The sequence below is a fragment of the Lithobates pipiens genome, unplaced genomic scaffold (assembly GCF_037356315.1).
Source record: "Lithobates pipiens isolate NorthernLeopardFrog02 unplaced genomic scaffold, aLitPip1_a1.2 Scaffold_30, whole genome shotgun sequence".
NCBI classification, from domain to species: domain Eukaryota; kingdom Metazoa; phylum Chordata; class Amphibia; order Anura; family Ranidae; genus Lithobates; species Lithobates pipiens.
The window spans coordinates 94,476,537-94,503,257 of NW_027507791.1; the positions used below are offsets into that span (position 1 = coordinate 94,476,537).

General features: G+C 40.2%; 1 protein-coding gene across 5 annotated transcripts in view; it reads left to right on the top strand.

Annotated features, from left to right (window-relative positions):
- SLC8A3 (solute carrier family 8 member A3) overlaps positions 1-26,721 on the top strand; it is a 467,511-nt gene that overhangs the window by 97,500 nt on the left and 343,290 nt on the right. Inside the window, exon 2 of one of the 5 annotated variants that reach the window (XM_077464628.1) lies at positions 7,533-7,581. The exons of the other annotated variants lie outside the window; for them this stretch is intronic. The gene's annotated coding sequence lies outside the window, so the exon portion shown is untranslated. The remainder of the gene's footprint in view (positions 1-7,532; positions 7,582-26,721) is intronic. 5 annotated transcript variants of the gene reach the window in all.

The following is a 26,721-nucleotide window of genomic DNA, read 5'->3' on the forward strand; positions in this document are numbered from 1 at the left end:
ATGGGCATAGAGGAACAAACAGTTATTTCTTCAGAATAACAAAAGGAGAGACTTATTAATTTGCACTAATACAGACTATTCAGCTTTGTCCCATATGGAGATGGGTTTTCCTATGGTCCTAACCTCATTGTCCCACAGTTCAACTTCTGATGAAGATATGGGAAAGTGTCAAGCACAGGCTGAGATTAATGGGGTCCCTCTCTAAGATGCCTACAGTGGTGTGAAAAAGTGTTTGCCCCCTTTCTCATTTCCTGTTCCTTTGCATGTTTGTCACACTTAAGTGTTTCGGAACATCAAACCAATTTAAACAATAGTCAAGGACAACACAAGTAAACACAAAATGCAATTTGTAAATGAAGGTGTTTATTATTAAAGGTGAAAAAAAATCCAAACCATCATGGCCCTGTGTGAAAAAGTGATTGCCCCCCTTGTTAAAACATACTATAACTGTGGTTGTCCACACCTGAGTTCAATTTCTCTAGCCACACCCAAGCCTGATTATTGCCACACCTGTTCACAATCAAGGCATCACTTAAATAGGAGCTGCTTGACACAGTAAGGTCCACCAGAAGATCCTTAAAAGCTACACATCATGCCGAGACCCAAAGAAATTCAGGAACAATTGAGAAAGAAAGTAATTGAGATCTATCAGTCTGGAAAGGGTTATAAAGCCATTTCCAAAGCTTTGGGAATCCAGCGAACCACAGTGAGAGCCATTATCCACAAATGGCGAAGACATGGAACAGTGGTGAACCTTCCCAGGAGTGGCCGGCCGCCCAAAATTACCCCAAGAGTGCAGCGACGACTCATCCAAGAGGTCACAAAAGACCCCACAACAACGTCCAAGGAACTGCAGGCCTCACTTGCCTCAGTTAAGGTCAGCGTTCATGCCTCCACCATCAGGAAAAGACTGGGCAAAAATGGCCTGCATGGCAGAGTTCCAAGGAGAAAACCACTGCTGAGCAAAAAGAACATCAAAGCTCGTCTCAATTTCTCCACAACACATCTTGATGATCCCCAAGACTTTTGGGACAACATTCTGTGGACCGATGAGACAAAAGTGGAACTCTTTGGAAGGTGTGTGTCCAAGTATATCTGGCGTAGAAGGAACACTGCATTTCATAAAAAGAACATTATACCAACAGTAAAATATGGTGGTGGTAGTGTGATGGTCTGGGGCTGTTTTGCTGCTTCAGGACCTGGAAGACTTGCCGTGATAAAAGGAACTATGAATTCTGCTGTCTACCAAGAGATCCTGAAGGAGAATGTCCGACCATCTGTTCGTGTACTCAAGCTGAAACGAACTTGGGTTCTGCAGCAGGACAATGATCCTAAACACACCAGCAAGTCCACCACCGAATGGCTGAAGAAAAACAAAATGAAGACTTTGGAGTGGCCTAGCCAAAGTCCTGACCTAAATCCTATTGAGATGTTGTGGTATGACCTTAAAAAGGCCGTTCATGCTCGAAAACCCTCTAATGTAACTGAATTAGGACAATTCTGCAAAGATGAGTGGGCCAAAATTCCTCCAGGACGCTGTAAAAGCCTCATTGCACGTTATCGCAAACGCTTGGTTGCAGTTGTTGCTGCTAAGGGTGGCCCAACCAGTTATTAGGTTTAGGGGGCAATCACTTTTTCACACATGGCCATGATGGTTTGGATTTTTTTTCACCTTTAATAATAAACACCTTCATTTACAAATTGCATTTTGTGTTTACTTGTGTTGTCCTTGACTATTGTTTAAATTGGTTTGATGTTCCGAAACACTTAATTGTGACAAACATGCAAAGGAACAGGAAATGAGGAAGGGGGCAAACACTTTTTCACACCACTGTATATGGCATAATCAATTCTATAAGGATTTGGCTAAGATTTATAATTATTCAGAATGGGAGAAAGCTGGGGTCAGCTACATTTCCCAAGTGCTAAATAACTGTTCTGAAATAATATGCCCAGATGGTAGTTGAATTTCCACTGCTGAAAGGCCAGTACTATCGATAAATTCAGTTGCATCACGTTGTTGGGTTTCAAAGTAGATACTCCACTCTAAGGCTAGAAGACTTCCCATTCTTGGAATCAATGAACACTGATAGTGAAAAAAAGGGTATTATCTCTCAAATTTATGCACATCTCTTATCTTATATACAAGCCCCTGATCTGCTGCCCTGCCGGGAAAAATGGGAGAGAGATGTTGGCCCTATTGATGGTGAACAAAGGGATCAGATTCTTGAAGTAAGCCCGTTGGTTTCGGTGTCTGCAGCACAACAATTGTCACACCTGTTTATTGTGCATCTTGTATATCACACACCAGTACACCTGAATAAATGGGGTAGGAGAGAGTCTCCCATTTGCCCTAAAAGTTAAGCCCACCCTGGTGATCTTATTCATATGCTCTGGCCATGTCCCAAGCTTGTGAGATATTGAAATCCAGTTATTATAATGATAAATAGGGTATATCAGGTTCAACTGACTATGGATCCGCTGACGTGTTTGTTGGGTAGCCTTAATAAGGTGCAGTATCTTTCTCCTGTATACATTGCTCTCACTAGAAAGCTGATTTCTCGGCTTAGGCTTTATGCACAACCTTCAATGAACATGAAGTGGATCCAGGCGGTTAGGCCCCTTTCACACTGGTGGCGGTTTTCAGGCGCTACAGCGTTAAAAATAGCGCCTGTGTAGCGCCTGAAAAAAACGGCCCCTTTCACTCCAGTGTGAAAGCCCTCTGGCTTTCACACTGGAGCGGTGCGCTAGCAGGATGGTGAAAAAAGTCCTGCTAGCCGCATCTTTAGAGTGGTGAAAGGAGCAGTGTATTCACCGCTCCTAAACCGCTCCTACCCATTGAAATCAATGGGGCAGCGCGGCTATACCGCCGGCAAATCGCTTTGCGGGCTGTTTTAATCCTTTTTCGGCTGATAGCGGGGGTTAAAACCACCCCGCTAGCGGCTGCCCCAGTGTGAAAGGGGCCCTAATAACATTCTTGTTCAAGAAGGAGATGAACATTCAAATGATCTGTATATTTAACCCCTTCCCGCCGAGCGTACGCAGATGTGCGTACTCGGCTTCCGGGGGGTATACCGGGATGATGCCCGCACCTGCAGGCATCATCCCGGTACCGTTTTTTTCAGCAGGCGATTGGCTATCCAGGCATAACAACCGATGTGGCTAAAAGCCGCTCGGCTGTTATGCCGGAGGAGCGGGAGGGGATGTCCCCCCCTCCCGCCGCCTCCCGCCGCTGTTACCGGTGCTCCCGCTCGATTGGGAGCACCGATTCAAATTCCGCTGCCTCCGGCTGCTGGGCAGGGACTGGAATGAAGCCGTAATCGGCTTTGTTCCAGTCTCCTCATCGTAAACACGGAAGTGACGTCATGGCGTCACTTCCCGTTTACTCGGCTGCCAATGGCGCCGGTTTAAAAAAAATATCCGGTATTCAGAATCGCCGTTTTCGGCGATCTGAATACATTGAAGTGTAAAGGAGGGGTGGGGGGTCTTTTAGACCCCCGATCCCTCCATAAAGAGTACCTGTCACCACCTATTACTGTCACAAGGGATGTTTATATTCCTTGTGACAGCAATAAAAGTGATACATTTTTTATTTATTTTTTTAAACAATTTAGTCATTTGAAAATAAAAAAAATAAAAAAACTTTTTTTAAAGCGCCCGCCGTCCCCGCGAGCTCGCGAAGCAAAGAAAACGCATACGGAAGTCGCACCCGTGTATGTAAACGGTGTTCAAATCACAAATGTGAGGTATCGCCACGATCGCCAGAGCGAGAGCAATAATTCTAGCACTAGACTTCCTCTGTAACGCTAACCTGGTAATCGTAAAAAAAATTTAAAGCGTCGCCTATTGAGATTTTTAAGTACCGTACTTTGTCGTCAATCCACAAGTGCGCGCAATTATAAAGTGTGACATGTTTGGTATCTATTTACTCGGCGTAACATTATCTTTCACATTACGCAAAAAAATTGGGCTAATTTTACTGTTTTTTTTTTTTTTTATTCATGAAAGTGTCCCTTTTCCCAAAAGTTGTGTTTAAAACACCGCTGCGCAAATACTGTGTGACATAAAATATTGCAACAATTGCCGTTTTATTCTCTAGAGTCTCTGCTAAAAAAATATATATAATATTTGGGGGTTCCAAGTAATTTTCTAGCAAAAAATATGGATTTTAACTTGTAAACACCAAATTCCAAAAATAGGCTTAGTCATGAAAGGGTTAATTAAATAAGCTTTCCTGTAAAATATACATTTGGACCTGCAAAAGTCATCTAAATGATAACACAATACTGGGCATACAGTAACTAAAGTCTATTCTTCTATGAGGCAAGGTGTAAATCTTCGCTGAGATAGTACCTTCTAAGAATGGTAGGAGACACAATTCTCACTTTTAAAGTGTCAATACAATCAGCGCAAACAATTCAAAATAAACCAATTGGGAGTTGTACAGTTATACATTGTATGGTGTTTTCACACCACCAAAGTAATACTCAAAAGAAAATGCAGTGTAGTGCAACATTTACCAAACGTACACTGTATATTTAACGCTACAAAACATGTCTTGTGGCTACTATTAGTGTATCAACACCTTTGCCAGTGAAAAAGTTCAGTGAAAAATGATATATAACATAAAATAAGAATAAATGTGAAGAATCTTGTAAAACACCACGTCTTCACTCTTCATTCACAGGTGCCAATCCTCCACCAAATACTGGCTGCTCACCTCAATGCACTAAATAACTCACTGATCGCTCTCCAAATATATCTCCGGATAAATCATGTCTCCTTTTTTGCTTTTCAAAAGATCAGTTTGCTGCCCAAGGGAATCCTCCAACTCAGTTGGCATACCATACAAAATAAAAGGGCAAAGACATAGTGCACTCCATTTGACTTTTTTTTTTAAATGCCCAGCTAAAAATGCACTTACAAAAGCTTAAAAACAATAACAAAAAATTATTACTCAAGTCAGCTCACCACCAAGTGCAGCTTGATCTCGGCGTGACATCACATGCTCAGCTCCTCCCTTTAGTGTTGCGCTATAATGCATTTTCTTTTTAAAATCCTCACACAGTGGATTTTAAATACCCTTCCAATAAGCACAAGTTCCAGAACTCATTAAAAAAAAAAAAATTATACAAATTATTTTAACCAATTTTAACCAATAAAAACATTTATATTAAAAACATATGTTTCCTGTACATATTTTTACATTCCTATCCTTGGTTATTATCCACCAAATGGATATAGACCATGGTGGTTACGTTGAAACAGGCAAGAAGTACGGTTGAAGCGTTTCGCATGGTTACCGCTTCCTCAGGACCTCCTGTTTTTTACATGCGTAAGAGGATCATCAAACTCTGAAAACAAAAATATATACTCAATTTACAATACATTCAGGACAAGTTTGAATATATAATAACAAGACATACAAAACATGTATATGATAACTACCTCCATAATGGAGGATACCCCCCCCCCCCTTTTTTTTTCTCCTCCCCTTCCATTATAGGGATGGTCATCATATACATTTTTTAAAACCTTAAAATCTGCTTGGCAAGGGCCACATACACATCCATATACTAATGAGCTTCTGAAAAGAACAGTAATAATGTGCAGTGCCAGTAACTCATAGCATCCAATCATTATTATTATTATTTTATTTATTTATTTATTTTATTTTATTTTTTTAGGAAAGCCAATGATAAATTACTTTTAATTGGTTATGAGTTACTGCAATTTGCACAATCCTGTCTCTTTTTAAATTAGCCAGAACATATGATAACGTCGCTGTGTTTTATATTATATTTATTCTGCATTACAAAATAAAAAGCAGAAGGCGCACAGCATAGCAGGATGCTACGTAATGCCACTTGTTAATCTGCTGTGATAAACAAAAAGCAGCAGGTTTTTGTTGGCTGCGAAGTACATTTCCATGCTGGGATTGCCTGGTCCCCTGTCCATGGTACTGAAAGCAACATTCTGCTTCTGAAAGAAAGGACGCTCAATTTTCAACTTTTCTTCTGCAGAATTCACAAATACTATGCATTTGTAAACATTAGCCTCGATATATTTATGAGTGCGTTTACTGTTTCCGCTAAAGAGAGCAATTTATCTTTAATTACAGCTTTTACATTTTATCCTGTATAAAATACGCACCCAAAGTACTCGTGTTTAGATGTGCGCAGCATGTAGAACGGGTACAGTTCTTCTAATGGCTTATGTGTTTAGGCGTTCATGCATTTACATGTGTTTACACGCATTTATGCACTTACACAGTAAAAGCTGCAGATCTCTGTGGTCCTGGATGCAGCTGTGTCCTATTCTTTTTTTATTTTGAATGCCGCTAAATGCAGCGCGCATTTTTGTTTGAAGATACAGCTGTATATGGCTTCATTTAGTTGTGTACAAAGCTGTGAACTTTATGGGATTGATTTACTAAAACTGGAGCGTGCAAAATCTGGTGCAACTCTCCATAGAAACCAATCAGCTTCCAGTTTTTTTTTTCCAAAGCTTAATTGAACAAGCTGAAGTTAGAGGCTAATTGGCTACCATGCACAGCTGCACCGGGTTGTTCACTCTCCAGTTTTAGTAAATCAACCCCTATGTGTCAGTGTTTTAGATGCAATGATACACTTTTTTATTTTTATTATTATATTCTTATTATCTTTTTTTATTATATTTTTACTAAACTTTTCCAATATTCCAAAATGTAAATACAAATACGCAATTATTTTATTATTTATTATTATTACTAATAGACCATACCTATTATTGTTATTATTAAGCGTATCATTACTCAGTGTCTGTTTACCACTGTTTTAAATTTGAATATTTTTGTATTGATTTGTATAGTAAAAATGTATTTTATTGATAAAGTTTGTATGCTCCTTAAAAGTCCCATCTATTTTGATAGTTTTGTATCTTTGCTTATAGTCATTTTATAGTCTGGTTGACTGTGGAAAATTTACAGATATTTTGTTCTTCATTTGGTTCTCACTGGGGTTCATTCTTTGTGGCTATCTTGATTGGCTGGTCTGAGATGACATAACTCCTATGCATGTGTATGAGAGTTAATTCTTTCCCAGCATATCTATAGTGTAGGCTAACCTGATCACATTACAGGATAGGAATCTAAAGAAACTTGCTAGTAGTTAGGTTAGGCCTGATTCACACCTATGTATTTTTTGTGCTTTTTGCAGTTTGCAGGTTTGCACTACAGAACGTGTTCCATAGGAAACCATGTTAAATGAACTTTAGTGCAAATCTCCAAAATGCAAAAAGCAATAAACATGCATAGGTGTGAATCAAGCCTAAGAAACATTAACCGTGGAAGAGACATATGGAATCGGTTTTGCAAACACACGCCTTCCTGCTAGCATGTTTTTTCCAACTAAAGTAGGTTTACAATTTTTAAATGCTTGTGAATACCTACAGTGTTAGTGCGTGTTCTTGATGTATTTTGGCTACCCTGGAGGCTTTGAAGCATTGTCTGAATGCATTGTTAAATTCTTTCTTTTTCTTTTTCTTTTTCAAAGGAAATTTGTTAGAAGCAAACAGTTCCAGAATGCTTTGTGAGCCTCTTAGGTATGTTTGGGGCATGCTGTATTTGACTTGAGTTAAGAACTTTGGCAAGCTTTGCAAGTTGCCAATGCCTGCTAAACTTTGCTGGCAAGATTAAAAATAAGCTGAACAACATGAACGCATTGTGATTTTACTTGTGTGTACTAGACCGTTTGCTTTTATCTTACAGACCAGGCATTGCCCATGCAAAGTGTTTGGAAAGCTTAAATAACAAGCTGCTAATACCTGTTCTTTACATATGTAGATAAAGGATTTAACATTTAATTCCACTTTTGTTACAAACCCGATCGTGTAGAGCCATACAACAAAATTGTAAGGTTTGTATATTGTTTGAATTACCAGATTTGTGCTACCTTTTGATGTACCCTCTGTGCCCTACTGGATGGTTTTGTTAATGGCGTCATGGGGTTTATGTACAACTGTTTGTATGCATTTGTCACATAGGCACAGCATTACCTTGCTTCTGCAGATCTCGCAAAGCAACTAACAAAACTGGAAAATTTTCAAGCAGTGCAAGTAAAATTTAAAGCGCCGTCCCACTCAGAAGTGGAACTTGCGCTTATTCGACTCCAGTGCCACATTTGGCACCTTTCAGGGAGGAGAGGGGAATGGGTACTTGTTTTTGACAGGTACTGTTCCCCACTTCCGGGAGACGGGGCTGGAGGCCGGTCTCACAAGAGTTCGACCCTCTCAACCTTCTCCTGCCCCTGGACCAGTTAGAAAGTGTTTCGAACTTCGCACATGCGCAGTAGGGAAAGGCTTCACTGCCGGCTTCCCTTACCAGGAATGGCGGCGGCTGCATCCGAAGATCAGCTGGGGTGCTGACATCGTGGGCTCTCTGGACAGGTGAGTGTCCATATATTAACCTCCCTGGTGGTACGATTATTTTGGATTTTAGGTGCTAAAAGTGGTACAGTTATTTTGCATGAAAATTTGGCGTTTTATATTATAGTCCTGTAATTCTTAGGAATAACTCACTTAAATCTGTTCAAGCCAGAGTCTAGCAGACATTCGGGGTATGATAAAGTTTGAAAAATGAAATCATAAATTATAATATAATAAATAATTATAAATAATTGTACCAAATAATAATATAACAATAATAAAAATAATTCAATAATGTAATCAAATCAAAAACACTGAAATTTGCTCAGTTGCAGAATTGTCACTGTCATTACTTTTCAGTATTTGATGATGGATCTCCCCACAAATCACTATCGCTTAATTCTGCAAGTGATTACAATTTAATATCGCTGTTTTCTAGCTGATCTAAAATAATTTTTGATGTAAAAGGACAGTTTTGGTTGCTATGGACAATCTCCAGTTTCCAGGCATAAAGAACAGTTTTCATTATATAAAACTGCATGCAGGGCACTGGACAGACCACTAGGGACAAAGGGGGTGTGAAATAATTACATACAGCAATGTAATCTGTAAGATTACATTATACTGTATGTATACTGTGTGTTTCATTTTTTAAATTTGGCGCCGATCTCCGTCCCCGTGCATCGCAGCGCTCGCAGGGAACTGAGATCAGCTCCGTGATAGATCGAGCAAGACACGGCTCGCTCGTACAGTGGGGGGACATCGCTGGATCCGAGGGAGAAGGTAAGTAAACGTCCTCCTGGATCCAGCAATGCGGTCCCGAGTCTGGCTCGGGGTTACCGCTTTTGGTATAAAAATTCCACCCCGAGCCAGACTCAGGAATACCGTCAGAGGGGTTAAAAGACAGTAGCTGCAGTATTTGTGGCTGATGACCTTTTATTTTTCCTGGGGTGGGGGCTGGACCTCCTCTTTAAGCTCCATTTGAAAAATAATAAAAATGCAAATAATGAAACTAAATACATATTAAACAGCATCTTAACAGTTACTTATTTTTCTGCCCTAACATAAAATATCAACTTATCCAGACAAAAATGTTTTACATTTTTCTTTTACAAAAAGGTTAATCGATGTATAGTGGAGCTGCACGATTTATCGTTAAAGAATCAAATTGCGATTCTTCCTCCCCCCCGCTATATTAACAAAGCATTTTCCCGATTTTCTGCTCACAATTGACAGCTGTCTAAAAAAAAATAAAAAATACAGGTAGCCTGCCAAGTTTATGACAACATCACTTAGACAGAGATACAGAGAAACATTGTAACACTTGTTTCTTTTAGAGCAAAGGGATGAAGTTCGGTCTGTAAATGAGGTTTAAGTTTAACCACTTAAAGACTTAACCTTTTTCTGATAGTTGTTGCTTACAGGTTAAAATCAGTATTTTTTGCTAGAAAATTACTTACAACCCCTAAACATTATAAATATTTTTTAGCAGAGACCATAGAAATTAAAGTGGCGGTCGTTGCAATATTTTATGTCACACTGTACTTGCGCAGCGATCTTTCAAGCGCAATTTTTTTGCAAAAAAACACACTTTAATGAATTAACAAAAAACTAAACAGTAAAGTTAGCCCAATTTTTTGTATAATGTGAAAGATGATACGCCACGAGAATCATCATCTTTATTCTAAGCAAAAAAACTTGATTCTCATTCTGGCCAGAATCATGTAGCTCTAATTTATAGCAAAAAATAGTACAATGGTACTACATGCTTTCAAAGAGAAACATAAAAATGCACAGCTAGCATTTAGACAATAGAGTGAAACAAAGCACACATTGGATGGACATAAATTCTAGATATAGTGCGGCATATATAAACAATGGTCGCATACATAAAACAGGGAAGGGAGAACAGTTAATGAAGGGGAGCACTGGAGTACATAGAGTAATCATCAAAGATAGATATGCCCTATTCCTCCAATCCAAAATAACAGAATAAAAAAGGCCCTGGGAGGCCATCCACAAAGAACCAGTATGTGTAGTAAAAAAAAAAGACGTCAATTTTGTTTGGGTGCAACGTTGCACGACCGCACAATTATCAGTTAAAATGTCGCAGTGCCGTATCGCAAGAAGTGCTCTGGTCAGGAAGGGGGTAAATCCTTCCGGGGCTGAAGTGGTTAAAGTGTGTCTAACCCTCAAAAATTTAATATACTGCAGCATACCAGTCCTTGGATGTGGTGACTGCATTAGCTTTCATTGTTCAGGCTAACATTTTCTGAAAGAAGAGAAATATACGTGTCACCCTGAAATCTAACTTGGGAAGTTTAGAAGCCAGAGAAAACTAGAAAACTTGCATTTTTAAAAGGATCTAAGCACTAGCGGCTTGCGTAATTTCTATGATTTCAGGTTTCCTTTAAAGCTATGAATTACTAAGTGGATATAGACTTTAATATGCGAAATTACTAGCAATTTTTTATTCTGGCTGGAGCTCTTTAATAATCAGTAAGAGTATTATTTGAAATGTACATTTCAAAGACAGGTGGGATCTAATAACCAGGTTGTTCCATGCCCTTGTGATAAAGGGACCTTCGTTTCACATTTAATTGAATGCTCAGTAGAATAACTGGTCTCCTGCTGTTCTCATATGAAGCCTCATTTCATTTTCTACCTTGTCTCATTTCAGCAAGTGCAAAATCAATATTGGCATTTGCATAGTGTTAAAGACGTGCCCTTCCACCAGAAAGACTTAACAGGTTCCAAGTTTATTAGGACTTGGACAAGAGAACTGTGTTTATGTCACCAGAGAGGTCACTGGGTCCGTTGCGGAGATGGCTTGCATAGTTTGAGTGGCAGGGGCATGTACCTTGCTAGTTGGCAGGCAAGGGAAGCAGGTCTGGCACAAAATTGAAACCTTGTACATAGTCAAAGATGATAAAATATGCCAGGCTGATGTCTAAACAAGTCCTCTAGTTTTCTTTAGCCTTGGTTAGCAAAATGCAGACAAAGGATCAAGCCAGTGTTTTAGGTGCACCATTTGAAAGAAAAAAGTTCTCTAAAAATATAGAATTTTAGTAGGATTTGAACAATAACATCTGTGCATTATACACAGTGCATTTCTACTGCACTCTGTTGGCACACTGCATCCTTGCCATGCAGCTTGCAATCAGAGATCTAATGAAAGTTCATATAGCCTGTTGTTATTCTTTCAAGGAGAAGTACCCTCCTGACGACATCCCAGCCAGTACATCCCATACCCAGATAGCAAGGATGAAGGATATTACCGTATTTGCCGGCGTATAAGGCGACTGGGCGTATAAGACGACCCCCTATTTTTCAAGTGAAAACAGGTTTTGGCCAATACTCGTGGTATAAGACTACCCCCCTTCTGAGGCAACACCATTTAAAAAAAACATTAGAACCATTAAAAAACACAAAGCAAGAATGCCAACTACTCATCCGCCATGCTGTGATATGTCATAAAGTAAATGAAACAATAATAACACAAACAGAGATCTATTGAATGCCACAACTCTGGAAAGTAGAATTTTTCACTAACCAAATCTATACCACTTTTGGATTACATTCTATGGGAATTGTCCACCAAAATGCATTTAATAACCCCCCTGTCATATGTCCCAGATTTACCTGTCCCTCTTGGGTGCCTGGGACCTCAAATGCAAACAGCAGGATGTATAGTAGTAGATCAGTGAATGGATTTACCCAGGGAAGTATGGTGAGTGGTGTATTCTTTTAATGAATACAATGCCTGCTTGGATTGGCAGAGGCTGTAGCATCATCAGCCCTTGCCTCTCTTCCTCTCTCTCAAAGCCAATCCGAGCAGGCTACTCTATGTAGCCTGCTCGGATTGGCAGAGGTTGTTACTCCAATTCAAGCAGGCTCTGTATTCATTAATAGAATACATTGCTCACTGGGATTGGCTCAGCGGTGTATACTGTTTGTAGCTGAAGCCACATACAGTATTAGCAGACATTTGGGGGCTGACATCCATCGGGCAGCATTATATACCTGGCGTATAAGACGACCCCCAATTTTTGGGCATTTTTTTTAACTGTAAAAGGTAGTCTTATACGCCAGAAAATACAGTAATGCCGATTCTGGCCAGCCTAAAGATTTAGGAGAAAAACCGTACAAGAATTTATTTTTATTTTTGCTGCCTTGGGAGATCCTGTTTACTTGTCGAACCATTGTCATCAGTATAGAAAACCCGAAATGTTACTATTTCTACCAGAACAGCAGCTAAAGGGAAATCTCCCATTGACGGCACCCATTCTGTGACAACCATGTAAGAGGATATTGTCCTTCACTTTGGAAACAATTCCCTCTTTATCCCTGTTGTGTTTCAGACCCCTTTCACACTGGGGTGGGGGGGAGTGTTAGTGGTAAAGTGCCGCTAGTTTTAGCGGCGCTATTCGGGCCCTAGCGGGGCACATTTAACCCCCACTAGCGGCTGAGGAACGGGTTAATAGTGCCCGAAAAGCACCGCTGTTGAAGCGTTTTGCGGGTGCTTCGGCAGCAGTGCCCATTCATTTCAATGGGCAGGGACGGTGGAGGAGTGGTGTATACTCCGCTCCCCCACCACCCCAGAAATGCTGCTTGCAGGACTTTTTTTCCTGTTCTGCAAGCGCACCGCCCCAGTGTGAAAGCCAGAGTGCTGCCGAAGAGGCAGTTTGCAGGCACTTTTCAGGTGCTATTTTTAGTACAAAAACGGGGTCTCAGGAACAAGAAGTGAAGGAAATTCTCTCAATAGGATACTAAATGCAAACCGGCAATGCTATTGCTCATTATCAGTATTCTATAAACTTTTTATATTTTTGTTACTAATTGATATGTTCAAGCATATATTTGTGCATTTTGCTTTTTTAAAGCAGAACTTTACTTTCTCAGTCAACATAAACCATTTTAATCCTTATGCTGCTAACATTAATAAACAGATACAGTGCCTTGCAAATGTATCCCCCCCCTGGCATTTCTCGTGTTTTGTTGCCTCACAACCTTGAATTAACATGGATTGTTTGAGGATTTGCATCATTTAATTTACAGAACATGCCCACAACTTTGAAGATTTTTTTTTTTTTTTTTTTATTGTGAAGCAAACAACAAATAGGACAAAATAACAGAAAAAGTCAATGTGCAGAACTATTCACTCCCCTAAAGTCAATGCTTTGTAGAGCCACCTTTTGCAGCTACCACAGCTCCAAGTCTCTTTGGATAAGTCTCTATGAGCTTGCCACATCTTACCACTGAGATTTTTGCTTGCAAAACTGCTCCAGCTCGTTCAGGTTGGATGGTTTGCGCTTGTGAACAGAAATCTTTAAGTTTGACCACAGATTTTCTATTGGATTGAAGTCTGGGCTTTGACTAGGCCTGTCATGGTTATGCAGTAATCTTCCTCTGTCTGGGTACCTCTCCTCATGTGTTCAGACTAAGAGGTTGGCCACTTGCACCTGGTGGTTTTTATAACCTCTCCTCTAAGCGTGGCTCCACCCCTGGCCCTATCAGGGAACCCTATATTAACCTGTGCACTGCAAGCCAGCGGTGCTGATCAACCATTGTGTATTCACTGTGTGTTTGGCTTCCTGTTTCTTGCTTGCCATGTTCTCTACATTTTGTCTCTGTTACCGACCTTGGCGTGTTCTCTACTATTCCTGTCTGCTTGTGAACTTGACCTTTTGGTGTGTCCCCGACTATCCCTGTCTGCCTGTAACCCTGAACCTTTGGCGTGTACTCTGTTGTTCCTGTCTGCTAGTTGCCCTGACCTTTTCCCTTTACTATCCTTGTTGTTCCAGCCTGCTGTTTCCTTCTCCTGTAGTCTACTGTGAGCGTGAGCTATGAGACCCTAGGGGCCGCGACCTGAAGCCAGACTGCAGCGCAGTCCATCCTCACCACTAGAGGCTCTGGTGAACACCTGCTGGCTCTTAGACTCCACCCTGGGGAATCTATGCTCCAGCTCCAACTGGGATCTGTGTTAATGATCCAGTAGACCTGCTTCCTGAACCTCCCTGGGTACAATCCACAGCAGTCAGTCCTAGGGTCCACTATCTTAGCGTTGCACTTCTGATTCTTACGGAGTGCATCTGTCACGTGATCTCAGGTGTCCTGACAAGGCCATTCCAACACATTTACATGTTTCCCCTTAAACCACTCAAGTGTTGCTTTAGCAGTGTGTTTGGGGTCATTGTCCTGCTGGCAGGTGAACCTCCGTCCTAGCCTCAAATCACACACAGAGTGGTACAGGTTTTTCTCAAGAATATCCCTGTATTTAGCACCATCCATCTTTCACTCAACTCTGACCAGTTTCCCAGTCCCGACTGCTGAAAAACATCCCCACAGCATGAAGCTGCCATCACCATGTTTCACTGTGGGGATGCTGTTCTTTGGGTGATGTGATGTGTTGGGTTTGCTCCAGACATAGCGTTTTTTTTTATGCCAACATTTTTTAATTTTAGTCTCATCAGACCATACATTTTGGGAGTCTCCCACGTGCCTTTTCACAAACTCAAAATGTGCCATTTTGTTTTTTTGCTGAAAGTAATGGCTTTCTTCTGGCCACTCTGCCATAAAGCAGAACTCTGTGTAGCGTACGGCTTATTGTCATCCTATGTAAAGATAATCCAGTCTCTGCTGTGGAACTCTGCAGCTCTTCCAGGGTTACCTTAGGCTTCTATGCTGCCTCTTTGATTAATGCCCTACTTGCCCGGTCTGTGAGTTTTGGTGTGCAGCCATCTCTTGGCAGGTTTGCTGTTGTGCCATGTTTTTACCATTTGGTTATGATAGGTTTGATGGTGCTCCTAGGGATCATCAAAGATTTGGATATTTTTTATAACCTAACCCTGACTTGTACTTCTCAATAACATTGCCCCTTGCTTGTTTGGAGAGTTCCTTGCTCTTCATGGCAGTGTTTGGTTAGTGGTGCCTCTTGCTTAGGTGTTACAGCCTCTGGGGCCTTTCAAAAAGGTGTGTATATGTAATGACAGATCATGTGACACTTAAATTGCACACAGGTGGACATCATTCCACTAATTATGTGACTTCTGAAGGTAATTGGTAGCACCAGAGCTTTTTATAGGCTTCATAACAAAGGGGGTGAATACATACGCACATGCCAATTATCTTTTTTTTATTTCTGAAAAATAGTTTTATGTATACATTTTTCTAATTTTACTTCACCAACTTAGACTATTGTGTTCTGATCCATCACATATAATTCAGATTAAAAAAGCATTGAACTAAAGGCTGGAATGTAAAAAAAATAGGTAAAAAGCCAAGGGAGATGAATACTTTGCAAGGCAAGGAGGAGGTTACTGTATATGATCTTTACTTGTTTTCAGCTTTTTTTTTTCGTTTCTTCCTGGTTTCTGGCCTAGGCCAAAACGATGTCCTACATCCTGCGAGTCATCATGAACATTTTTTGCTATTACATGGATAGGAGGGGCTTTCTCACCTATGCACACCCTGCTGTCTGTATGCCTAAGCTAAGGGCAGAGGGATCCTAGGAAGTACATTCTACATCATCTGCCCTTACTCTAGAAATGTTTTGGAGCGTGTTTCAAAAAACAAAGCAAAGCGTAGAGACATGAATGGATGGATGAGTTTGCTTTAAATATCAAAAATGAATTAAATAGTGTTTTTGGTTTGTGGTGCTCAGATACAGTTAAGTTCCCCTTGCACTGTTTACTTCACATATTGCTTTATTAAATTACAGTTTATAAATTCATCCTGTACACCTCATTTTTTTCACTTCAGCCATGAGCAACTGTGTCACATGTCACATATAACTGTTTGTGCGGCGATCTTGTTGCTTAGCAACCAGCTTTTTTTTTCTATTTTCTGAATCAGGATAGATTGTAATGATTGCTGTGTTTTAGATAGTTAGCATGCATGGGTGATATGGGTATAAAAATACAGAACGCCTATTTTGTTTTTGGAGAAGTGGTAATTGATTTACCAGTTAGCCAGTTATTTTTGTGAAGGTGATGTTGGATGGGAAACTGTGATTAGAATCGAGCAAACTGACTGACAATCTGAAGGTGAATTTAAAAGTTCTGCTGGTGAGTCATTGGACTGCAAACTGGTTTATTTATCCTCAGGTACAATTGCCTTGGAAATCCAACATCTGTTTGCTATGTTAAGTAAACAAAGCCAGTAATACAGTCCTATAGGAATTGTTCTCCTCCACCATGTAAGAAAACATGTTTCTAAATAACCCCTCCGATATACTTACCTTTCCTTGGCTCCAGAAGGCAAAGGATCTCCAGGTATGGAGAGTATGTGATTCACTCCTTGTGACAATACTGGGCCAATCAGCAATGTCACGCGGGGATTCCATTGCTCTCTGTAAGCTTAATCTCCGACTTGTAACTTACTGAGGACTTTCCTTCACGTCCTTCACCCAGTAGCTTCTTGCCCAAAACTGTAACCAAATTGTAACTTTATTGTCTAATGGACATTTAAAGTGAACCTTCAGTTAATTTTTTTTATCTTTCCATCTATTAAATCTTCTGCCCTTGTTGTTTTAACTTTGGATGATAGTAAATCATATTTTTTCTGCCAGTAAATACCTTATACAGCCCACTTCCTGTTTCTTGTCTGGTCATTAGCCTAGGCTTATGACATCATGCACAGCTCTCTCTCTCTCTCTCACTCTCGTGAGTCATAAGAGGGCCAATGAGAGCTGGAGGTGTGCCTCTGTGTGTCTGTATAAATCCAGGAAGTGAACAGGCAGGAGCTTCAGCTGCCCACAGTTAAAATGGTTGCAGCCAGACTTAGTGGAAGGATATTTCTGCAGCATGTTTGGCAAGTACAGAATCACAGTATATATAAAATAATATACAAAGTGGTTGAAGGGGAGCTTCAGAATGGAAAAGATGTTTTTATTACAAATTATGTGAGCAGACTACAGTTCCTCTTTACATAGAATTTATGTATGCTGCAACTAGGTGTTTCACAATACACAAGGTCGAAGCTGGGTTCACACTATGTGCGGCCGTGGGGCACAGCAGGGGGTCTGGTTCATCCCCGTTCACCTTTTCAAGTCTGAATCAGGTCCGAATTTTTGCCTGAATTCAGACCTAAAACGGAGCTAAAGACACACAGGACCTTTCTGCTGTGTAAACCGATTCCATTGACAGCCGGTCAAAACTCCCCTGTCATGCGAATTCGCATAAGTATGGACCCTGCCTCAAAGACACAAAAATCATAATGTACTTAGTTCCACCACATCAACATGCAGTAACTAAAGTTTTAGAGCCCAAGCACCCATAGAAAAAAATACACTATGCTGTGATGGAGAAACATGTAGGGGAACATCAAAGAAAACAATGCAGTGCCTCCAAATAAAAAAATATTACAAACTTAAAGATCCTTCACACATGGTCAACCAGCTCCATTCTCCCAATAGGGACACCCTGCAGTACTTCTCACCACTGGGGACAGTCAAAAGGTTTGCTTGATACTGTCTGGGGAAAAAAGCGCTTACCACATGGAGAAAGAGAGCCGCCACTTCCGAGGCGTCAGCGTGTAGCTCCTGCCCCAAAGCGTTTCATGCGAATGCATGTCTTCAGGGGATGCTAGTACTACTGACTGTCCCCAGTGGTGAGATACAGTACTGCAGGGTGCCCCCATTGTGAAAATGGAGCTGGTTGACCATGTGTGAAGGATCCTGTAGACAGAAACACGCATGTTGCTGCTTTCCTCTGGCAGCTTTAACGTTGGTGAGTGCATTCTAGTTCCGTTGCTCACACATGGGGAGAGGATTTTCATTAGGTGGTGAAAGACACTTTCTTTGCAGTGATATTTATCATTACATCTTTTGGACCCTTTTGCATTAACTTTTTTTTCACACTGATTTATTTTTATTGTCATTTTTGAATATTGTGAATGCTTTTTGCACATTATGAATGCTGTGTTGATAGCACATGCTTTAGGTTTGTAATATGCTATTTTTGGAGGTGCTGCATTTTTTTAATTTTTATTTTTGGTTTGTTTGGGTACTGTATATTTATCTATTGCAAGCTGCACATTTTGTTTTCTTTAGCGCTGACCCCCTCTTATGTTTTTATGTAGGGGAACATGACTTACATATATATACTGAGAGAGCATTGCCCTATATAGTGGAGGACACCTTTCCAAGGCCTCAGAGCAGTTGTACCTTGCGGTCAGTGCATGGCAGGTAGCAATTTCCAATAAATAGGATAAGTAGGATAGAAATTTAGACACCCAGCTGTCCAGGAGATAGGAGGGAAAAATAAAGGAAAGAAGAAAAAAAAGGGGGGAAATGTAAGAGGTTTTGACAGGGTCGATACCACATGGTTCCCAGAGAGGAATAACCTCTTTTTTAAGAGTAGGTTAAATTACACGTGAAAAGTACATATCTCAAAAAGCCAGCATGTATTGTGTTTCTCTGTTTTGTCCCTGAGGGCAGCAGTCAGGTTTTCGTTCACCCTGGCAAACCAATGCGACACAGTAGGTGGGAATTGTTGTTTCCACAAGCTGGGGATGCACAACCTGACGGCATTCATGAGATGATTTAGTAATGGCTTGCTGTATCTCTTGCTGGATATATGAGGCAAGTTGAGGAGCACCACAACTGGGTTATCAAAAAGGAAGAAGTCCATATTCCCATGGGCAATAAGTTTAAAAGGCTAAAAACAAAACCTATGTGGCTCACAGCCAAAGTTAAAAAAGCTATAAACTATAAGAGAAGAGCTTTTAAAAAATATAAAAATGAAGGATCACTAGTGTCATTTAAATGTTACAAAGAATTTAACAGAATATGTAAAAAGGAAATCAAGGATGCAAAACTTCAAAATGAACGACAGATTGCAAAAGATAGTAGGACAAACCCCCAAAAATTCTTCAAATATGTTAATAGTAAAAAGGTCAAGTCTGAGCATGTAGGCCCTTTACAAAATAATCTAGAGTGGATGACTGGGGACAAAGAGAAGGCTAATTTATTAAATACTTTCTTCAGCTCTGTGTACACAAAAGAGCATGGGGGAGCTCATGTCCATAATGGGGGTGATAGTGACACAGCCCCAAATGATCCACAATGGCTCAAAAGTGATATGGTCCAGAAATATTTGGACAGAATAAAGGTGGATAAAGCACCTGGCCCTGATGGCATCCACCCACAGATCCTAAAAGAATTGAGCTCTGTAATTTCAGAGCCATTGTATCTAATTTTTAGGGACTCATTAATGATGGGAATAGTCCCACTGGATTAGCGCAGGGCGAACATGGTGCCTATATTTAAAAAGGGATCAAAGTCTTTACCAAGTAACTATAGACCTATTAGCTTAACTTCTATAGCTAGGAAGATACTGGAGCGTTTTAATAAAAGACCACATCGACGAGTTCTTGCTGAACAAAAACACTTTAAGCAACAGACAACATGGATTCATGAAAGACAGAAGTTGTCAGACAAATCTGATTTCTTTTTATGAGGAGGTAAGTAAAACCTTGGACAGAGGGGTGGCGGTGGACGTGGTATACTTGGATTTTGCAAAAGCGTTCGATACAGTTCCCCACACACGGCTCATGTGTAAGGTAAAGTCTACAGGTTTGGAAATATCAGTTTGTAAATGGATAGAAAATTGTCTAAAAGACAGAATTCAGAGAGTCGTGGTTAATGATTCTTACTCTGAATGGTCTAAGGTTATCAGTGGTGTACCCCAACGTTCAGTGCTGGGACCCTTACTTTTTAACATCTTTATAAATGATATTGGGTCTGGGATCAAAAGTAACATTTCTGTCTTTGCAGATGACACCAAACTATGCAGTGGAATAACGTCCTTACAGGATGTCTCCAATTTACAAGCCGACCTCAATACACTGTCTAATTGGGCGACTATGTGGCAGATGAGGTTTAATGTTGATAAATGTAAAGTTATGCACTTGGGGGCTAAGAATATGCATGCATCATACATGCTAGGGGGAGTACAACTGGGGGGATCCATAGTGGAGAAGGATCTGGGGGTTTTGGTAGATCATAAGCTCAATAATGGCATGCAATGCCAAGCTGCTGTTTCCAAAGCGAGCAAAGTCCTTTCTCGTATTAAGAGAGGTATGGACTCCAGAGAGAGAGATATCATTTTGCCCCTGTTCAAATCATTAGTAAGACCTCACCTGGAATATGCAGTTCAGTTTTGGGCACCAGTTCTCAAAAAGGATATCGGGGAACTGGAGAAAGTGCAGAGAAGGGCAACCAAACTGATAAGAGGCATGAAGGAACTCAGCTATGAGGAAAGATTAGAGGAACTGAATTTATTTACTCTTGAGAAGAGGAGAATAAGGGGGGATATGATCAACATGTTCAAATATATTAGGGGTCCATATAGTGAACTTGGTGTTGAGTTGTTCTCTGTACGGTCAACCCAGAGGACAAGGGGGCACTCTTTACGTCTAGAGGAAAAGAGATTTCATCTTCAAGTACGGAAAGGTTTTTTCATAGTTAGAGCTGTGAAAATGTGGAATAGACTCCCGCCAGAGGTGGTTCTGGCCAGCTCAGTAGATTGCTTTAAGAAAGGCCTGGATACTTTCCTGAATGTACATAATATAACTGGGCACTAACATAGGTAAAGTTGATCCAGGGAAAATCCGATTGCCTCTTGGAGGATCAGGAAAGAATTTTTTTCCCCTGCTGTAGCAAATTGGAGCATGCTCTGCTGGGTTTTTTTTTCGCCTTCCTCTGGATCAATTGTGGGCCTAAAATTGGGTATTTGGATTGTACGATTATTTTTTATTTTATTTATTTGTTTTTAAGGTTGAACTGGATGGACTTGTGTCTTTTTTCAACCTGACTAACTATGTAACTATACGTTTGTGTATGGTCGGCAAGACCTGTTGCCAGAAGTGGCAGAGCTTTGGACAGTTCCAGAAGATGTGAAGTAGCATGCCAGCCTGGGTACCACATTACCAGCATTACAGGCTATGTCCAGGGAACATTGACGCTAATACTGATGGGGTTTGGTACAATTGCGTCAAAATTTTGAATGTAGTCTCCTGGTATTCACTACAGAGTGAAGACTTGTGAGCAAAAAAAAAAAAATATCTAGTTCTTTTGAAACCATGGTGTTTAGATCACTCTCCCACTTGCTCAAATATGGAGGCTCTTGCTGAGATGTAACAGCAAGTAAGATACCTTAAAGCGTTGTTCCAGACAATATTTTTTTTAAAGTCAGCAGCTGCAAAGCTGACTTTTAATAAGGACACTTACCTGTCCAGGGAGCCCGCAATGTTGCCCCCCCCCCCCCCCCCAGGCCAATCCGTCCGCCGGATCGTTTGTTTTCTAGTTCATAAAAATTTGCTGCTCTATAGCTTGTAGCCACCCTAAAACAGAAAGTGTGTTACTGATGTAATCACTATTTTAAAAAAAACACTAACATTTTTGCTCTTTGTGCATTCTAAAACCACTGTGAATTGGCAACCAATAGTGCGGAGTGCATTCACCCATCAAGACTGCAATGTGAATTCAATAATGTGTATATATAGAGGTTCATTTACTAAAAAGAAAGGCCTTGCACAGGAATTTGCAATTAGCTTAGTGACTGAGGTGAAGCTCTGCTGACTTCCATCACCCAGTCGTATGCAGGCAAAATTATATATTTTTTTATTTTTCTTGTTTGTGATTGGGTATTCTTTGCAAAGTGATTTTCACCACATTCACAAAGCTAAGGGAAGACTCCATTGGGAAGTGCAAAGTAAACAGCCTATCTGCCTGGTAAATCAACCCCATACTCTCGAATATACACAAAGATGAAAAAAACAAGAACAAATAAAAAGGAAATGATGTACAGTTAAACGTTTTCATAATTTAGCGCTTTCCCATTGGGGATGCTTATTCAGTGGGTAGAGAAAAACAATTAGGGAATTTAACTCCTAGTTGGTTTTCAATACTTGGTGCCATGAACAAATATAGCCTATTGATTTATAAATCACATGTGCTGGCTTTCTCATCAAGGGATCGTTGTAAATGGCAAATCAATGCATCTTAATCTTTTCTTTCTTTTTTTTTTTTTCTCTTCACTTTTTTCTAACTAGCTTGCATCAGGCGCATTCTGTAATATATAATTGTAAAAAATATTGCGCTAAGTAAAACTAATATACATAAAAAAGCAGCAGCTCAAAAAAGTGAGATACACACATGGATAGAAACAGTAATTATAGTGAAACTGTGCTAAAGGTTGATGTTGTGATAAGCAAGCCTATCACACATGATTATAAATATATCCAAATGTAACTCGAATACGCCAAATTGTAAAAAAAATATATAAATGAATAGATAAAAATAGTCCATAAATAAAAAAATATATATAAATGAACTCTTGAGTTGTCATCAAACCACCACCATAAATCCGTGCACCACCACCACATAGAATGCGTGCTTACCAGAAGGCAAGCTGTAATGAGCCTGTGGCTAATACCCAGCCAGGACATTTATCCAGGGAGTATATACCGCCAACTTGGAACAAACTTGATTGATAGGATGGATTAATACAGCAAAAAACGACCAAGGAACTCGATCACTCTGTGGTCAAGGTTAGCGACCAGGTATTACACAAAATACAAAGGAGCACCCATAGTGTAAATCATTTCATACAATAATTTATTAGGTCTTAAAAGTTGCACTTACAAGAAGTAGAATATAAAATGTCACGGTTTGTTAAAAGACGGCTGACCTCTCAGCTAAACAGCACACCACTCCTCCCAAGGGAGAGGTGTCCACAATAAGGAAAGCCCCCATTGTAACAGGGACAAAGAGTGATAGAAACCCAAAATGTTAAGGTTTTCATCTGTATAGAGTGGAAATCTTCCAACAGGAATACCTGTTGCAATCACTACTGTCCAACCGAGAATTGACACTCAATTTGAAGCAATTTCTTCCAGCGTCCTATTGCGTCTATAGGACAGGAAGTATCTTTTTGGATAGAGTAAAGGAGGGGTATAACCCCTGTCAGTTTTTTGTTTTTCTTACTGTTTATGTCCCATTGGAGAGATTACTCTTCCTTTCCCTTAGCCAAAGTAGGAAGTGAGATGAAATCCCTCTAAAGTGAAGGAATCCCAGAAATAGTGTCCAAGTTAGTATAGTTTTCCTCTATTGCTGTTCTAATGACAACCCAAAATTTGGGATTCTATTTCACTTTCACTCTTGGTGATAACAGTCAACAGGACAGACCGAGAGCGTGAATTTCCCTAATGGGGGCACAGACAGCAATAAAAACCTGATAAGTGTGTCTAAATCCTAACTCAATCCTAAATGTAAAAAAAAAAAAAGTTTACTTTAATGGAATTGTCTTCAATGGGTACACAAACAGAAAAAATGCCTAATGCCCCATACACATGGTCAGATTTTCCAACGGAAAATGTGTGATCGGATCATGTTGTCGGAAAATCTGACCGTGTGTGGGCTCCATCGGACTTTTCCATCAGATTTTCCGAAGCACAAAGTTTGAGAGCAGGATCTAAAATATTCCAACAACAAAATCCGATCGCATAAATTCCGATCATGTGTAGACAATTCCGACGGACAAAGTGCCACGCATGCTCAGAATAAACGAAGCGACGAAAGCTATTGGCTACTGGCCCGTTTACAGTCCCGACGTACGTGTTTGACGTCACCTCGTTCACGTGTTACGTGTGTGACGTAACGCGTAGGACCCGAGGCTAATCAGATACCGGAACAGACGCTCAGACACTGAGACACGAGCTCGGCGCTCGTTTTTACAACACCATTATAACCCCACAAAATTGTGAGTGTTTTTTTAATATATGCAAATAAAAGTTTTATTTCCATTCAAAAATACTACACTATGGTGGGCCTCTTTTATCTCTTTTAAATGTACATTGAGAACCCTATGATCTGAAGCACCCAGTGGAAAGAGAGGAAGAAAAGGATCATCCCCACCTCTCCCCCCCCCCCCCCCATTCCCCTGGCTCCACTTAAAAGTGAACGAATGCCTAGGAAAAGATCGAGTTGAAGGGATCCCCCCCTCCTCCTTTAATTATTCTGCTACATGCTGTTTACCTTACAGCAGTAAGATAATCATTTACTTTTACCACAGGTGTCAGTGACACTGAAGATTTATCCTATTTTCTGCACTTAAAGGCACAGTGTCACTTTAATGCCAAGACAGTTATACACAGTGTTCCAGTGAAACACTTTGCACGTTTGCACTAATATTGCACATTGGACTAAGGATCAAAAGTCCAATACCGCACTGAACATTTGTTTAGTTAGATGATTTAAAATATTTTTTGTATACGCCATTTATATATTTTTAACTATATTTTGTTTTGCTTTATTCGTTTGTATACCAGTCACTGTATGAACCATTCACCTATGTTCTATATATATTGCACAGCGTTATAACCACCTATAGCTACACTTTTTATGTTGATAATATTTATATCACTTAGATATTGTTTATTTTGTTTTTTGCTGTTTTTGCACAAGTGAAAAACTACTATGCTTTTTTAACATATTTGCCAAGTAATTTAGATTATTTATTGATTTTGCACTTATGCACCTTACCGATAATTGTGATAAAGAACAGTCAGGTATATAATTGATATTTTGGCAATATTGTGGTAACACATCACAAGAAAAATACATTATAAGGAGCGCAACACCACCCCCCCTTCTCCACAACTTACACAAATTTGGACACGAGTTTGGTCCATACGGTGGATGCAGCACCCACTATTTGAATATATCATAAATTCCTTTTAGCGCAGGAGTACCTACCTTACATCACCTCGTTCAGAACGATCGGAAATTCAGACAACTTTGTGTATGCAAGACAAGTTTGGGCCAAAATCTGTTGGAAAAAATCAGACGGATTTTGTGGTCGGAATGTCCGACCGTGTGCATGGGGCATAAGTGTTAAACCATTCTCTACTCCAAAAAGGTGTTTTTTGTGGCATTTCCCTTTATTTGTTATTATTCACTAGTTATTTGTAGCAGGCTTCCCCCTTACTTGCAAAACTCACTAACCCCTTAAGTCCCATACACATGGGCCTAATATCGGGCGTATCGGTTGGTTCAGTAGAAACCGGCGGACATTTGGCCCGTGTGTATGGTAGCCGGTCGGACAGAAACGTCCGGCTTCTGTTGAAGGGGCATGAAAAAGGTCTGCCGATTGGCATCCGATCAGTGCGCTCGGCCAGTGTCGAAGAGAGCTGACCTGTGTGTTGTGGTGAGGGAGGGGGTGGGGGTGTGCGTGAAGGGGAAACCTAGCTTGGTCATGGACACCCAAGTAGTAAGTGTCTATTATGACTGCTGACTGCTTTAAAAAAAAAATCTTGTATAGCAGCTAGAGGAAAAGTAGATGCATGTACAGTATATTGTCCCTTCTTTTGTACAAATTAGAATATGAATGCTGTCATTTGTTAAGGTGTTAAAACCCCTCTTCTTTTTTTTATTTATTTTTATAATGCAAATGTGTTACAGTATATTGACTAATGTATTTTGTTGCAAGAATGCGGTGCTGAAACTACTGTTATGTAATAATGGTCTATTATTTTTGTATCCGGTCATGGATCAAAATTCATGTAATCCATGTATGGGCAGGGAGGTTATGCAGAACTCGATTGGTAACCACTCTGTCAAATTGTCCATGCTGGATCATCCCTGTAGGCTATAACTTGTAACGCTGATCAATGTATCTTGATGGCGGGGAAGCTCAGATGGAGGATTCCCCCATCCACCCCGAATGTTTGAATAGGGAAATCGGGTTAGTGTTTTTCATTAAAGAAAACGGATTCATCTATGGGCTGCATTATTCCTCCAGGTACACTTTTTAAAATTTCTCCTGCTCCCAATCAGGCAAGGTTCATACTTGAGCATCAAATTCTTTAAGTGTTTTTACACCTGTTTTTCACACATTTTAAGTGTTTTTGTTTAGACCATTGTAAAACAGGATGCTTGTGGGAGAAGAATGGGTTGTTAGGCACAAGAAACATGTTATGCCGCATATGCACAATCGGAATTTCGGCCAGCAAAAGACCAATGAGCGCTTTTCATTGCAAAATGCGACCGTGTGTATGCTCCATCAGAATTTAGCTGGCCGAATTCCCGGCAGCAAAAATTTGAGAGTATGTTCTCAATTTTTCAGACGAAAAAACTTTCTATTGGAAATTCCGATTTGTGTGTATGCAATTCCGATGCACAAAAACTCACACATGCTCAGATTCAACTACGAGATGGAAGCTATTAGCTACTGGGTATTGAACTTCCTTTCTCTAGTCCCGTCATACATGTTGTACATCACCGCATTCTTGATGGTCGGAATTTGGTGTGACCGT